Raw genomic sequence first — 15,968 nt, 5'->3', positions numbered from 1 at the left:
ACGTTTGAGGAGACAGAGGGAGAGATCTCAGGTTACGGCAGCATATGCTAAGCACTCGGAAAACATACACAATGCCTTTGGTGAACAAGGTAGTCGGTATGCCCCTGGGAGCCAATTTGGATTGTGACTTAAGGCAACGTCGTGGCTTTGTGTGTGTGTGTGTGTGTGTGTGTGTGTGTGTGTGTGTGTGTGTGTGTGTGTGTGTGTGTGTGTGTGTGTGTGTGTGTGTGAGAGATTTACTCTTGACGCTCCATTGAAACAGTAGTGGTGGGTAAATCTGGGTGGCCCTCCTGCAGACCCTCCACATCTGTGTCCCCCCCGCCCCCCCTGCAGGACTGAGCCGGCTCCTCTCTGCCTGGCTGCTCCTCCGCACTCACAGCACACTCAGCCAGACCTCGTTTTACCCAATCACAGCGTCCGCGGTAACCAAACCCACCGCGGCAGACGACGGTATTGATCTGAGCGTGAGTGGCAGGCGGGGTACGGCGCGCGGCGTGCAGCGTTTAGCGCCTAGATTGAGGGTAAATATACAAAAAAGGAGATCTCGCAGATTCCCGTCTAAGCAAACTTTGACAGATTTAAGCAAACGTTTGAAATGTCACAAAAAATGAAATGTAAATCAGGAGCAGTTTAGTCAGCTGCGTCGAAACGGATAAATTAACTTCTTCAACAAAGAGCAAAGCTCCGCCACTTTTTAGGCGTTCCTCCTCGATGTGAAGTCTGTGCAGAGGAAGCAAACGCTGGCAGAAGCTCCGATATCTGCCAGCCGGGCTGCTCTAACAGGAAGTGCCGGCCTTTCTTACTCCGTGCTCTCCGAGCGCTCGTGCAGCGCGGGGCGTCGAGGAGCGGCGTGGGGCTTTTGCACTCCCCTCATCAGCCGTCACTGCAGAAAACATCATCATCAGAAGAAGAAATGAAAAAAGTCAGACACTGATGTGCACAAGCAATTACAGTTCATATATTTGTTAGATTATTCGTGTAAACGACATCACGTCTGCACAGGAAGTGCTGGGGAAAATAAAGCCGTGTGTCGGGGGGGGGGGGTCTTTGTCTGCTGTCGCCACCGTTACAAACTTGTCAAGCTTCAAATGTGTGTGACTGTGAATTTCCTGGTGTGTGTGCTTTGTTTACAGGCTCTTGTCGTCCCACCTTCTGTGAAGCTGTCGGCGCTCTTCCTGACACCCGGCGCTCGCTGGAGAGGCGGCAGTCACGCAGGTACGATTGCACCGATTGATCGCGGGAGAAAGGGGAGGATATTAAAGGTGTCTGTCACATTTGTGCGCTCTCCTGCTTTGCTTTCTTTCCCAAAAGTCCACAAAGTCGTGCCGTACTTTCTCTGAGTTGGCCTGTCGCAGTGTCTGCCGGCGGCTCAACGGCGTGCTCGTTGGACTCCACGCTTCCACTGCCAGCGTGCACGCACGTACTCACGGCAGCTGAAGATGTGGTCAAAGCGGCCGTGTTTGGGCGTGTTTTCGTGCATCCGCGGCGTGAGTTTGAAGGCACATATGCCGGGATGCATGGCGGCAGAGCCGGCAGCAGGATGCGTCGGGGGCGTGTTTCTGCTGCGCGTGTGACTCCGAGTCTGTTAAATCTGCTCTTTGCATCTGTCTGCTATTAAACTGAATCTGGCTCCGTTTAACGTCTTCTCCTCATCACGCGCAGAGAAAAATAAAAAATCAACCTGTAGCTGCAACATAAATACGAGCAGCGAAGATATGAAATATTGATTCAATTATCAGAAACACTCAGACGGCCTGTTTACTTTTTCCTTGGACTGAATTCTGAGCGTCCAGATGTGGAGCCGCTGATGTGAGGCTTCCTGGAAATTTCAGGACGTTTTCGGCTGGCGGGCGCGCTGCGGTCAGACTTTGCCGCTGGTCGTTACTGTGGTAACAGAGGAGATGGAGACAGGGTTGAGAGAAAGCTTATTTGAACCCAAACCTGGGTCTCTTTTTAAATCTGAGCCGTCTGGTTGCACGAATGTAACGTAAAGTGTGACCGAACGATGGAAACGCCCCGACACCTCTGCATCATCCGCCAGTTTTTATATGGTCACTTTTCTTAACTATGTGAATGAGGGAGCGTTTCTGAATGTCCACACATGTATGTGTGTGCATGCACGCCTGCCCTGCACGTCATATCGCTTCATCCGTTAAACAGAAGGAGGGTTCTTCTTCTGTCTGCTCCTTTTCCTGCATGATTTGAGCGACGTACAGATGATTCACTTACTGAGGATGTCCATAAATGTCAGCTGTACGTTATTCTTTTAAATGTTGATTTCACACGGAGGCCGGAGCGGTGACACTGTGCTAAAGTTTAACTGCACATTTAAACCGTGAGCTACGTGAAGAAAAAGAAACACAATTTCACTTTTAAAAGGGAAAGTTTGTGTTAATGAACAGAGTGTCTTTTTTTAAACTTACTGAAAAAAACATTCATGTCTGTGAGTTTAGTTTTATTCATTTAGCGCAGTCACGGCTCTTTGTACTGTAAGACCTACAGTAATACAGGCAGGCTCATTTTACAGGTTTAACTACATATTACAGAAATGCTGCTTTAATGAATAAAAGAAATAAATTACAGAAAGCTTTCTTTCCTGTGCCCGCCTTTACATTTTCCATAGCTGTCCAGTGGGCCGGATTGGCCTCTTTCCTGGGCCGATTCTGGCCCCTGGGCCTTGCGTTTGACACCCCATCTCTATAAGAAGAACTTGGTGACAGTGGGAAGGAAAAACTCCCTTTTAACAGGAAGAAACCTTCAGCAGAACCAGGCTCAGGGAGGGGCGGGGCCATCCAAAACACACCAGTCTTTTCAGCACATATTCACACACACACACACACACACTCACACACACACACACACACACTCACACACACACACACACACACACACACACACACACACACACTCACACACACACACACACACACTCGCACACACACACACACACACACACACACACACACACACTCGCACACACACACACACACACACTCGCACACACACACACACACACACACTCGCACACACACACACACACACACACACACACACACACACACTCGGCCTGTCACAGAGCCACACCGCTGTCATTTCCTCTCTGTGCAGCTCAAGGAGACAATTAGCAAACAGAGGTGACACGGTAAACAGGTGCGAGCCATTATTCCTGGAGCTGGATGAGCGTGGCCACCCCATCCCTCACCGTGATGGGCTGTTACTGTGTGTGTGTGTGGGGGGGCATGCTTCATCCTACCCAGTTGTCTGTAATCAGCACGTCATCATCATCATCATCATTGCAGAAACGAGACTCTCTCTCTCCGAGGCTCACATTCATCTTTAAATCCATACCTGTCTGCCCGCCGTCCCTCCTCTTCCTCGCTCATAATTACTCCTCTCTCACGTCTCTGTGTTCTTTTCGTTTGTAAAAGTCCTTCGTCCTGGGAGAGAGGGGGCGTCCTGCGCAGCAGAGGGAGGGTTGAGGGTCAGGACGGTTTGTAAAAAATTGATTGGTGGTAAAGTGCTAATCAATGAAAGCTGGAAGTTCATGTATCAGAGGAGCAGGTATGTACCGGAGCGTACATACTGCCGGTGGCGTGGCGCGCCGTGCTGTTTAGGAACACGTTTTTGATTAATCAAATATAGCACGCGGTGAGTCACGGCGTGTTGGCTCGTGTCATATCGGAGGTATGTGCCACAGATTTCCCTCATATTGGAAGCAGAGCTAACACATGCTACCCCTGACGTATTCTCACACCATTTCTCACACAAAGCTCGCACACACACGCACAGATGACTTATAGACGCACACACAGCAAAGCTGCTGCTCTAACACGCTCGCACACAGCAGCAGTCAGAGGTATTTTCACCCTCTGCTACGCTATACTGCCACTCCAGTTTAAAAAATGCATCACTTCCTGTTCTTTAGTAGACGTGAAACCATTTAAAGTTTAGATTCACAGGTTCGTGGTTCACCTGAGGCTCATTTTAAAGCACCGTGTTGTGCCTCCGTCCTCTTTGGCGTCTCTTTGTCAAACACTAAAGTGAGACGAGCACTAACCCGTCCTCCGCGTGATGGAGCAGAGAGGGCGGAGACGGGTCAATTTAGCCACAGTTTCCTCTCCGGCGTTGTTGGGTTGAGATTGTCGCTGCTGTGCGGTTCTCTTCCCTGCTGGTATAAATAAGACATGATTGGCATCGCGGCAGAAAAACGCCGCTCGCTCTCTCGCTGACAGCCTTCATTTGCTGGAGGAGTGGCAGACTTGGTGGGAGTTAATGATTATAATTATTTGGCTTTTTTTTACATTGTAGGATAATTATTTAAGAGGTTTGTGTAGTCATTGTTGTAATCAGTAAAGAGAGATTACAGAAAATCCACATGCCAACAGATGGCACTTGGCTGTTGTTGTTGCTGCGTATTAAAGCGAGTATGGCGGCGGCGGCGGCAGCCAGGCGACGGCGAGAGGACAATCAGAAAGAGGCCAAATTATTAAACAATTTGTGCTTCATCATAAATCCATTTATCGTATCGCTTCATCTCAGCAGCAGCAGCTACCGCTGGATGTACTCCGAGTCACAAACCAGCACGCCGCGGGGGGAGGGACTTAACCAAAAAACGACTTTATCAGAGAGGGAGGACCGAGCAGCTAATGTGGAGGAGAAAAAAGCTGAAAAACCACATGACCTCTGACATCAAAGCTCTGAGCAGCCAATCAAGAATCAGCTCACTCACTGAAAAAACAGCTGGAATCAGGACGTTTACGTTTAATCTGCGAAAAACAAGATTTTTATGTTAGCTCGGCGTGAACAACGATCCCATCATGGAAACGGCTCCGACTCACACTTCCTGTCATTCAGCGTTTACACCGGCCTTCAAAATAAAACGTTTGAGTCGCCTGAAGAGTCAAAAATCATAAATGACAACAGAAAAAAGTTTACGTTACGTGCTGCAGAAACACACAGACTCACACACACTCAGACTCACACACACTCACACACACACACACACACTCACACACACACACACACACACACACACACACTCACGCACACACACACACACACACACACACTCACACACTCACGCACACACACTCACACACTCACGCACACACACTCACACACACTCAGACTCACACACACTCAGACTCACACACACTCACACACACACACACACACTCACACACTCACGCACACACTCACGCACACACTCACACACTCACGCACACACACACACACACACACACACACACTCACACACACACACACACACACTCACACACTCACGCACACACTCACACACTCACGCACACACACACACACACACACACTCACACACACTCAGACTCACACACACTCAGACTCACACACACTCACACACACACACACACACACACTCACACACTCACGCACACACTCACGCACACACTCACACACTCACGCACACACACTCACACACTCACGCACACACACTCACACACTCACGCACACACACACACTCACACACACTCAGACTCACACACACTCAGACTCACACACACTCACACACACACACACACACACACTCACACACACACACACACACACACACACACTCACACACTCACGCACACACTCACGCACACACTCACACACTCACGCACACACACACACACACACACACACACACTCACACACACTCAGACTCACACACACTCAGACTCACACACACTCACACACACACACACACACACTCACACACTCACGCACACACTCACGCACACACTCACGCACACACACACACACACACACACACTCGTGCTGAAACTGTGGACTTTTCGACCCATTTTCACCTTTGACCTTTGCTTTCAGTTCCTGCTACAGCCGCTGGCGGCGGCTCGACTGAAACTCGAGGAACGTCTCCCACCGTCCTCTTCGATATTTGTGTATGTGAGGCAAGCGAGGTGAGGCGCTGTCCGGGCTCGGCGAGCAGCACCGCGCCGCTGCTGCCCTACATTCCTCACTAATTGTATAATTGGAGACACACACACACACACACGCACACACACACGCACACACACACACACACGCACACACGCACACACACACACACGCACACACACACACACACACACACGCACACACGCACACACACACACACACACGCACACACACACACACACACACATGCCCTTCAAAGCAAATCACAAAAGAGCATTTTGGGAATAATAATAATTTCAAAAAGCGTCCATTATTAATCCCACACACCAACATCGCTGGCAGCAGCAGCAGCTCCACTGGTTAGCACAGACCCCGCCCCCTCCGACAACACACGCACACACACGCACACAGTACTGGAGATTTTCAGTTTTATTCAGATTGTATACATGCACAGATTTAAAAACCCTCAATTAAAATATTTTATTTCAAAGTTGGGTCAGAAAATATAAAAACCCCAAACATTAAATTTGTGCCGTCACCGATTTATGGAGGTCAAAGTCTGCCAACCACACAGGCGCAGTAAGTAAACAGGATTCCTTTAAATCCACCAAAAATAATATGAAAAATAAAAAGACGCAGTCATTTTATTTTTGTGGGACAAAAATAAAAAAGCAATAAATTATTTACCCCCCCTCCCCATCATCATTTTCCCATTTGATTTTTCTTTATGCATTTGAGCTTCATTATGCAAATGCGGCCAGAATAACTCTGACTGACAGTTTTATATTATTATCGGCTAGATTAGCGAAGCGCCTCCGTTCTGCTGAAGCCATTTCTGTGGCGAGCCCGCCGTCGATCAACCAATCGGTGAAAAGTCTGACCCTGCGACATGCTCCGAATGGCAGCAGAGGAGTGTGAGACACAGGAAAAGCAGAAAAATCATAAACACACAGGATAATTAAAGCCATGTTTTAAAAATGTTTATGCATTTTTCATCCCTTGGTTTATACCTGAATCACAGGACAGGGGTGCTTTTAATTTGAAAATCTCTTTCTCCATTTTGGCCTTTTGAATCCAGAGGTCCGCCTTAAGAATCAGTGATCGGAGGCCGTGTTTCACTGTTACTGCCACATCCTCACAGATAGATTTACGGTGGTTGCCACGCAGGCGCTCATTTCCAGTGTTACTGAGGGACAGCGGCGGCAGGGAGGGGGGGTAAAGATGATTTCTGAGGTCGTCTGCGGCGTCTAACCGAATTGTGGGCTGCTGTTAAAATGGAGCCGTTAATTAATACTATTGATCAGCAAAAAAATAAAGGCGAGTGCGATTTGCATACGGGCCGGATGATCAATGCATTAACCGATTTTTTTTCCTCTCTCCTCTGAAATCTGATTTCCCGAGTTTTCAAAGTGAGACAGAGGGAGTTCAGACTAATGTGGATCGATTGTTCCTCTCTCAGACAGGAATACAAAGCATTTTATTAGCCAGTGAAGGGGGAAACATACCGGGACACAAGACGTGAGGCTGATTTCTGTCTCACCTCGACAGGAAGACACCTCCCGCTTCTACGTTTTTCTTCACACTTGCAAAGCGTGTGAACACGAGGAGGCGACGCCTCCCAAAATATGTTTTCTAAAAGCAACGACGTGAAGATAAAATAGTAATAATACAAAACATGGATGACAATAACAGGGGGCATGAAAACAACGCAGAGAAAACGCAGCAGAGAGAGGTGTTAAAAAGGCAATATGTTGTTTTTGCCTCCTTCCTCTCTCGCTCTGGCAGCAGCAGCTTATTATAGCGTATTGATTTATAAAGCTTTAAATGTGATCCTGCATGTCCAAGTCAAGGGCAGGGAGTGAAAGAGAGAGCGAGAGAAAAGGAGGAAGGAGAGAGACGCCTGGAGACGCATAGAGACGGAAAGAGTGTCCACGGCGTGGGGAAGTGGCGGCGAGGCTTTTTCGGAGGCGCACTACAACACAAAAGGGTAATTGTTTTAGCCCAGATGTTGCTTTCGCACAACAAGCAGGATACAATGTTCCTACTGAGCTGATGAGCCCAATCAGTGAAATGATTAAAAATTGATTTTGTCCCTGTAATTACAGTATGTAAACTACTTAGCCGGGATTGCAAAGGAAGTGATTTTCTAATTACGTATATACTCTGGTGTCTAATGATTGGTTTTTTGAAGTAATGAAGAGAGGGTCCTAACGACTCCACTGTGTTCTGTTGTTGAAGGGAGAAGGCAGGAGGAACCGTGTGTGTGTCGGGGAGGAGGGGGGGCTGATGACAGAGCATCGTTAGGGCAAAGACAGCAGGCTCGGATACAAAAGGGGGGGATGAAAATTGAATTTTTGCCAGCCAGCGCTCGCACGATAACACGGGGGCACTGTGTTCGCTCGCTTCGGATCCGGGAGCTAAATGGAGGCTGCGACTTCTCGTGGGGTTCGCCAGGCCCTGACCGGCCCGCAATCTGGAGCCTGCAATTAAAACCTCACGGGGGTTAAGGATTGAGGACATTGGGTGAGCGCGGGAGAATTAACGGATGAGCCACAGAGAGAAAAGCAGAATGCCCAGCGCTCGGCCGTTTGCGTGCAGACGGGGAACTTTCAGGAGAACCGAGCCGTTCGGGCTGAAAAAGCTACAACAGCAGTCACCTCAAGGTGCTTTAAACTGCGACCCTGCAGTCAGGCGACCCCCTATCGGCACGCTGTTGGAAGTGGGAAGCAAAAACTCCCTTTTGACAGGAAGAAACCTTGGGCAGGACAAAGCTGTGGGAGAGAGCCAGGTGATGATACGTACAGCTTGGTTTAGCGCCGTCTCTGCTCTGTTGTTGATTCTGGAAACATCTGCTGAGACCTGAATGACACAAATGAGTAAAAATGTTGTTTATGTAAAACGTAGCAGTCAAAAACACACGTCGCTGTTAGCCTGTTGCCCTCAGTGCCTGATGTCACAGAGAGGTTTCACTGATGAAAACCTTTTCGCACATATCAGAATCAGAATACTTTATTGATCCCTGGGGGAAATTATTTTTTGTTACAGTGCTCCATTTTAAACCACATACAGATGTGACTTGGCTTGACTCATAATGGGACTTTTAAAAATCCCATCATTATTATTTTTACTGTGTGAAACCCCCTTGCTCTTATTTTGAAAGTCAGGTTGTGACTGTGGCGGTCCTCAGCATCATTCAGCTGCCTCTTCAGAGAGGCCCTCATCTGGTGCTTCAACCGTCCTGCTCGGGTCTGGAGATGCTCTGTGAGCGGTGGGGGTCCCTCTTAGCCCTGGGCAGAAGCAGAACAACGTGGAGGAGAGACTCACCTGAGAGGCAGCTGCACCTGTGGCTCATTAAACTGCCAGAGACGATGAAGACAGCGAGTGGTTTGCAGAAAAGCACCAGCCAAAGGGTCGAGCGTCACTCTGCTGGCATTCAAGGTCCTGCAGACCATATTAACCTCGTCTGCTCGTTATCACTTCCACGAGTGTCTTTGATTATGAGGGTTCCAGGAAACGCCTCTCAGTGTTAGGAAGGTTAAGTTGGCGTTAACGGCCACTGGCTTTAGATTGAAGCAGGAAGAGGAAGGACTGGAAGACTCGACTCAGCCTTCTGTAGGAGACGGCTCAACGAGGCCTCAGAGATGCGACCTTTGACTCAGGTCGTAAATTAGAATCCAACATGGAGTCTGGTAAGCGGCGGCGCTGTGGCAAGGCGCAGAGAGGGTCGCAACGTCGCTCTATCAGACGGAGACAATAGAGATAAAGTTCGAGGGTCGCAGAAGGAGCACATAAATCACAGCACGCAGAACGAGTCTCCGCCTCCACCGCCGCTCTGCACACTTTCGCTGCACTTAAGACATCCAACAGAAGTCAACATGCTTCCTCTGGCTTACCCTCTGTTCAGTATTGAATATTTAATTATGACTTTATTCATTAATAGTTTGAAAATAATAATGTTCCTGGAGGAATGAAAGGACGTGAGTTAGGCCTGCTCTTATTGGGAGGGAAAGATCTGTGGTTTTGAGTTCCTCGGGAACATTAATAAGTGACAGAAAGCTCGATTAAGAAAGCCGGGATGCGACTAGAAAGAAAAACGACAAAGCTTTGAAACGCTGCCAGAATCACCAACTGCACTCCTCTGACACAGCTGATTGTAAGAGGAGCCGATAGCATAGCTGGCTTAGGCCTTTAATAATTCATTTAGTTAGGCTATGATCTATCATTTTGTACCTTTTGACATGCGATATTGAAATTTAATATTGCATCAATACAAATGATGTATTGCCAGTCGTCGGGAGAAAGGATGTGGATTGCAAAAGGATCTCTGCAAATGTCTTTTCTGCCTCTCTTTCTCTCTTCCCTTTCCAAAGGTTCATTGTACTCGAGTAGAAAGGCATAAGAGAAACATCTGTCTTTGCCCCCCCCCCCCCCCAACTCTCCACTTTGATATGTGTGTTTAAAAAAATGACAAGTGAAAACGCTCAGGGAGAAAGTCTCCAGCTCGAGTCTGAGCGGCTCAGAGGAGACGGGTGGGGGTGGAAGCGAGGAGCAGAGGGAACATGACAGCGGCGGCTCAGGGAAACGTCGCGTGCTGTCAAGATCTCTGACACTGCTCTTTGGAGCAGCGAAATCCCGCGGGCGGCGATACTCGGGAACCAAAACGAGAGAGAGGCCTGTGCGTGGCACCTGTCCGTCCTGCGAGGTCGTTACAGACGATTACTCCACACCTGCCCTGAACGCTGCCATCGCACGTATACCCGCTGGTAAAGTGGCGCTGCTCCTCACTTCCTGTCGTAGTTCTCCTCTTCCTGTCAAACACAGCCAGAGTTTCTAATATTCAGCTCAGTGTGCGGTAATCTTTGCAAGCCCAACGCTCAGCTGGATCTTCACGATGTCGCAGAGAGGGGCTACAAGCCCCACCCACCTGCAGTGAGTGGGAGGAGCTTTTTTCAGAGAAAGGAGGGGCTGACCCGGGATCAGAAAAAGAAGCCTCATTCTGAACTGTGAATCATGTAAAGCTGCTCTGGAACAGTAATGAATAGAGACCGTTAGCCTGGATGTCATACGTGCCTGGATGAGTACCTGTCAGCCAGTCTGGGGCGGTCGCGTGTCTGAGGTGAGCTGGCAGCTGATAGGAGGAATAAATTAAAATGCATCCTTGCTATAAACACAAACCAGAGACTATCTTTTCACTTGTTATTTTCACTTGTCCGAAAATGATTGACGATACTAAATCAGTGAAATGGATGAAAGGTGGAGGCTGAAGGAAGCTTCAGCTCCCAAACCTCCAGAGCCCGAGCAGAAGAAACGCACACGGCTCACGCGACCTGTCGAGGGTCAGGGTGAGTTCAGTTTGTGCCGCACATTAACCAGACGCGTGTTTGTGATTCAGGTTTTTCACATAAGTCATGTTTTCGAGCTCTTGTTTGTTGCCGTTGGACGCATTTAGGCGTAAATGTAAATCGAGGCGTTCGTTGGGGGAGGGTGCACACGGGCTCCTGCTCTGCTTCTCTGTGAGACGCAGACGCGCTCGGTGTGAACGGATCCTCGCACGGCTTCATCACCATCCTCTGACTACCCATGCCATCCTAGCTGTAATAAAATCCGGCGTCTGATCGGCCTGATGATTGCAGATGATGGCGTTGATGATGATGGTGATAGTGTGCGCTCATTACAGAGGTACACTGGTAACTTATTACAAACCAGGCTCAGACGCGCTTCCTCTGCGGGTGTAAAACTCTACGTTTCCACGAACAGATCTAACACGTGACTCTTCGATGTCACACAAAGCTTTGTCTGAATCAGAGGCGCTGACCTGTGATTCCGTGTGTCACGCCGATGACTCCACGGTTCTGTGTCATTCACGCCGCATGTGTTTGCATTTGCATCTCAGCGTCAGTTAAACTGCAGCTGTTTCTCAAACACGCCATCACACGTCCAAGACATTTCATCAAAGCAAAAATGTGCTCCTCTGCGCCGTGCGCCGCTTGTGCACGTTGACCTTTAGCTGTGCCCTGACACCGCTCTGAACACGGAGGACGTCTGCCGCCCTCCCAGGTGTCTGAGCATGTAAACAGCGGGGTGGAAAGACCCGGCGAGAGAGAGAATGAGGTGCAGTTGGGAGGTGCACCGGGTCGTGGTGTGCCTCCCTGCTCTCAGCCTTATGTCAAGGCTTTATTATCTCACCTGCCAAGGTCCCGACCTGCTGCAGCCAGCATCTTCTCCTCTCACCTTCCACCAAATCATCATACAGCAGCCGGGCTGAGACACAGCTCAGTGCACGCTGCCCTCGTCATAAACACTTTCATGCACAGAAAATTCCACATATGAGAAGATGCTGCTTCGAAGGTAAAATGAAGCTGGTTTGAAGAAATCGTCCACCGTGAGGCCGTGCGTAGATCCCTGACAAACTAAAAATGTACAGAAACACATTTGAGCCGTTTGTTATTTGTTACTATTTCCAAAATCTGCGAAATCTCTGGACTCTTACTTTGAAGTGTGTTTTTTTTAAAACATGGAGGCAGAGGCTCACACGAGGTTTAGGACACGAAACGGAATTAATTTAAGAACAGCTGATATTACTTTTGTAAACTGACACTTATTTAAACCGATATAAATAAAATAATATTTACTAGTGATGAGTAATGTTATAATTTTACGTCACAGTGGAATAAAACTTTTTCTGTGTTTTATAAAAATGGATGATGACGATGATGACACGTATTAATTATTGATGTTTTTGCTGTTTTATCGCTGGTCACGCAGCCTGTTCTCAGGCAAATGTGAGGTCAGTCCTAGCAGCACTGCGCTGACTGGACGCCATGCTTGTTCACGCCACTACTACTGTCTACTGTGATGTCTGCACCGCAGACCCCGATTGGCTCGTGTCTTAGTGGTTCAGGTGTGCAGTGAGCTTTATGCACGTTAACTAGCTAACAAAGACTCGTTTGGATCAGTAAGGGTCATTTGTTTGTCTCCAGTTTCCCGTTAGTGACGTCGTTGCAATCAGGATTAAATGTCTCCCCGTCCATAAAGGCGCCAGTCTCTCTGCAGGATGAGCGTCACATGACTGTGTATGGTGTCATCGTGGAAGAAATCGTTGCTCCAAACGTCCCGTTTAATAGATGCCGATCCCGTCTGCTGGTCATCCCGAGGACCGGGCTGTCTTTTCTTAAAGTCTTTGTTCCCTTGCACACTCCTTCCTTTCCTCCTCCTTCCTCAGGGGTGCGTTTGGCAGGTCGACACCTCAGCAGGTGGGGCGTTGTGGGCCAGGTGACCTTTGTCTGTCATTGTTTTGCTCCTCACACCTCACCCAGGGAGCAGGGAAGGAGCTTAGCGTATTCCACCTGCCACCGACTCCACTGTCGCCCTGCTCGATATCGGCGTTCGGCGGGTGAGCTCGACATGCCAACGGAGAGCAGAGAAACTCTCAGACGAAGCCGACGGTCGGAGTGGCCTTCCCTTTGATCCCGCCCGGAAAACGAACCCCGACGCTAGATTCCAAATGCGAATTGCGTTCCTGCGCGTAGCATCGGGAGATAAATCAAACGCACCTTGAGTGAGTAAGGGGACGGAGATGAAATGAAATACCCAAACGCCGCCTCCACTGGGGCCTGATTGAGTTCAGGTGGCTGGGAAGTGTCTCACCCAGGGCTAGTTGTCAGTGAAGGATCTGCTGTCTTCTCGCGCGTTTGCGCTGCGGGCGAGCCGCGCCACGCCAGGCGGGCCGCTTTGACGGATCTTCGCGCGCCTCCCGTGTTGTGGGGGGACAGGCCGTTGACACACTTCATATTTCACAAAGCAAGGTCTGAGGAAGAAATGAAGATTGATGCGTGGCGACGCATCGCCTTTTCCTTCCATATATTATCATTTACACATACGTGACATCCCGAACACGACGGCTCGACTACATATACATGGCCGCGATCCAAGGCGCACGCGCTCACGTGGGAGGGGGCTTCCTCTGTTATTAGAGACATGTGATACAATTGCATTTGATCTCCAAATAAACAGGGAATCAGTCCATCTCGGTGAAGATGGCAGATGTGATGGATGAGCACATTAGCATTGAGGACAACATTAGATTTGCTCAAAATTATTGATCTTTTGTTTGTGAGCCAAGTCGGCGATAAATAACAGTGCATGGGAGATGTGACTCATTATCACGGTGCCAAAAGCCTGACAGACCTCTGTCAAAGCACTCTCTCCTTCCCCCCGCGCTCTTCCTCCTTCCTTCCTTCCTTTCATCTCCGTCACTATGAACCAATTTAATCTGTTTTTAATCCTTCGCTCTTTTCTGTCAGAGACGCCTTTAAACGCAGGGCCTCACTGTCACTATCTGATTCCCTTAAAATTTTAATCCCGCACTGATAACCCTGTATTATTACATGTTACACACACACAGGCAGGCAGGCAGCAGGACACTCACACACACAGATAAATATGTACACACACACACACACACACACACACACACACACACCGTTTAGTGGCTCTCTTAGTGTTTTTATTCCTTTTTACCTTCTTAGTGAAGAAAAAATCCTTTTATCACACAATGGGTAATTTATATCCATTACCAGCGTTTTCAATCCTTTTCAGCACGGCTGTCACTGCCTTTGGCACACTCATGATTAATGTGATCTAATAATAGTCTGCCATTATATTTCCTTTAGTAAAACATGTACCAACATCCTATTCAGCTCCACGAAATTCATTGCCCCTTAAAATATTTTCCCCTTTTCGTTTAAAGACAAGATTGCTGTTTTTTTATGCTCCTCGCCTTCCTGTGAGGAGGTGATTATTTGTTGGTGGTGGTGGGTGGGGTGGGGGGGTTTGTAGACACTTTGGAGAACGATGAGATTCATGATTCAGATACTTCAGGTGTTTGTGTGAAACAGTTGGTGTGGGCAGGACCCCCCCCCCCCCAACACACACACCTGTAACCCGCTGGCCTCACCTCGTGGGGTTAAGTTTGGGTTAGTCTTGTGTTTGTGTAGACACCACAAGCACGCCATTTCCCCCAATGTATCGACCATGTTTCTAATGTTTCTGATATTTCTCGTGTTTTTGATGTTCTTGATATTTGCAGTGTTTCAAGTTTTTCTGGTGTTTCTGGTGTTTCCGATGTTTCCGATGTTTCCGGTGTTTCCAATGTTTCCGGTATTTCTGGGGTTTCAGATGTTTCCGGTGTTTCTGATGTTTCCAATGTTTCTGGTGTTTCCAGTGTTTCTGATGTTTCCGGTTTTTCCGATGTTTCTGGTGTTTCCGATGTTTTCGGTGATTCCGATGTTTCTGATGTTTCTGATGTTTCTGGTGTTTCCGATGTTTCTGGTATTTCTGTTTCCGATGTTTCCGGTGTTTCCAATGTTTCCAGTATTTCTGGGGTTTCAGATGTTTCCGGTGTTTCTGGTGTTTCCAATGTTTCTGGTGTTTCTGGTGTTTCCGATGTTTCTGGTATTTCTGGGGTTTCTGGTGTTTCCGATGTTTCTGGTATTTCTGGGGTTTCCGGTGTTTCTGGTGTTTCCGATGTTTCTGGTATTTCTGGGGTTTCTGGTGTTTCCGATGTTTCTGGTATTTCTGGGGTTTCCGGTGTTTCTGGTGTTTCCGATGTTTCTGGTATTTCTGGTGTTTCTGGTGTTTCTGGTGTTTCTGGTATTTCTGATGTTTCCGGTGTTTCTGGGGTTTTCGATGTTTCTGGTATTTCTGGGGTTTCCGATGTTTCTGGTGTTTCCCATGTTTCTGATATTTCTGATGTTTCCGATGTTTCTGGTGTTTCCGATGTTTCTGGTATTTCTGATGTTTCTGGTGTTTCCGATGTTTCTGGTATTTCTGGGGTTTCCGGTGTTTCTGGTGTTTCTGATGTTTCCGGTATTTCTGGGGTTTCCGGTGTTTCTGGTGTTTCTGATGTTTCTGGTGTTTCTGATGTTTCCGGTATTTCTGGGGTTTCCGGTGTTTCTGGTATTTCTGATGTTTCTGGTGTTTCCGATGTTTCTGGTATTTCTGGGGTTTCCGGTGTTTCTGGTGTTTCCGATGTTTCTGGTATTTCTGGGGTT

The 15,968-nt window shown here is 48.3% G+C and overlaps 1 protein-coding gene across 8 annotated transcripts in view; it reads left to right on the top strand.

The window, feature by feature from the left end:
• znf536 (zinc finger protein 536) overlaps nucleotides 1–15,968 on the top strand; it is a 216,622-nt gene that overhangs the window by 34,598 nt on the left and 166,056 nt on the right. For all 8 annotated transcript variants that reach the window (XM_086278038.1, XM_086274845.1, XM_086277255.1 and 5 more), the window contains one exon: nucleotides 1,134–1,215. The gene's annotated coding sequence lies outside the window, so the exon portion shown is untranslated. The remainder of the gene's footprint in view (nucleotides 1–1,133; nucleotides 1,216–15,968) is intronic.

This window comes from Aulonocara sp. 'chitande type north' Nkhata Bay, linkage group LG1, assembly GCF_057382095.1.
Source record: "Aulonocara sp. 'chitande type north' Nkhata Bay isolate Kocher_YH1m ecotype deep benthic linkage group LG1, A_spYH_male_GT1.1, whole genome shotgun sequence".
In the NCBI taxonomy this organism is placed as follows: Eukaryota; Metazoa; Chordata; class Actinopteri; order Cichliformes; family Cichlidae; genus Aulonocara; species Aulonocara sp. 'chitande type north' Nkhata Bay.
The sequence above is the reverse complement of the archived record's forward strand: the minus strand, read 5'-3'. Positions and strand labels throughout refer to the sequence as shown.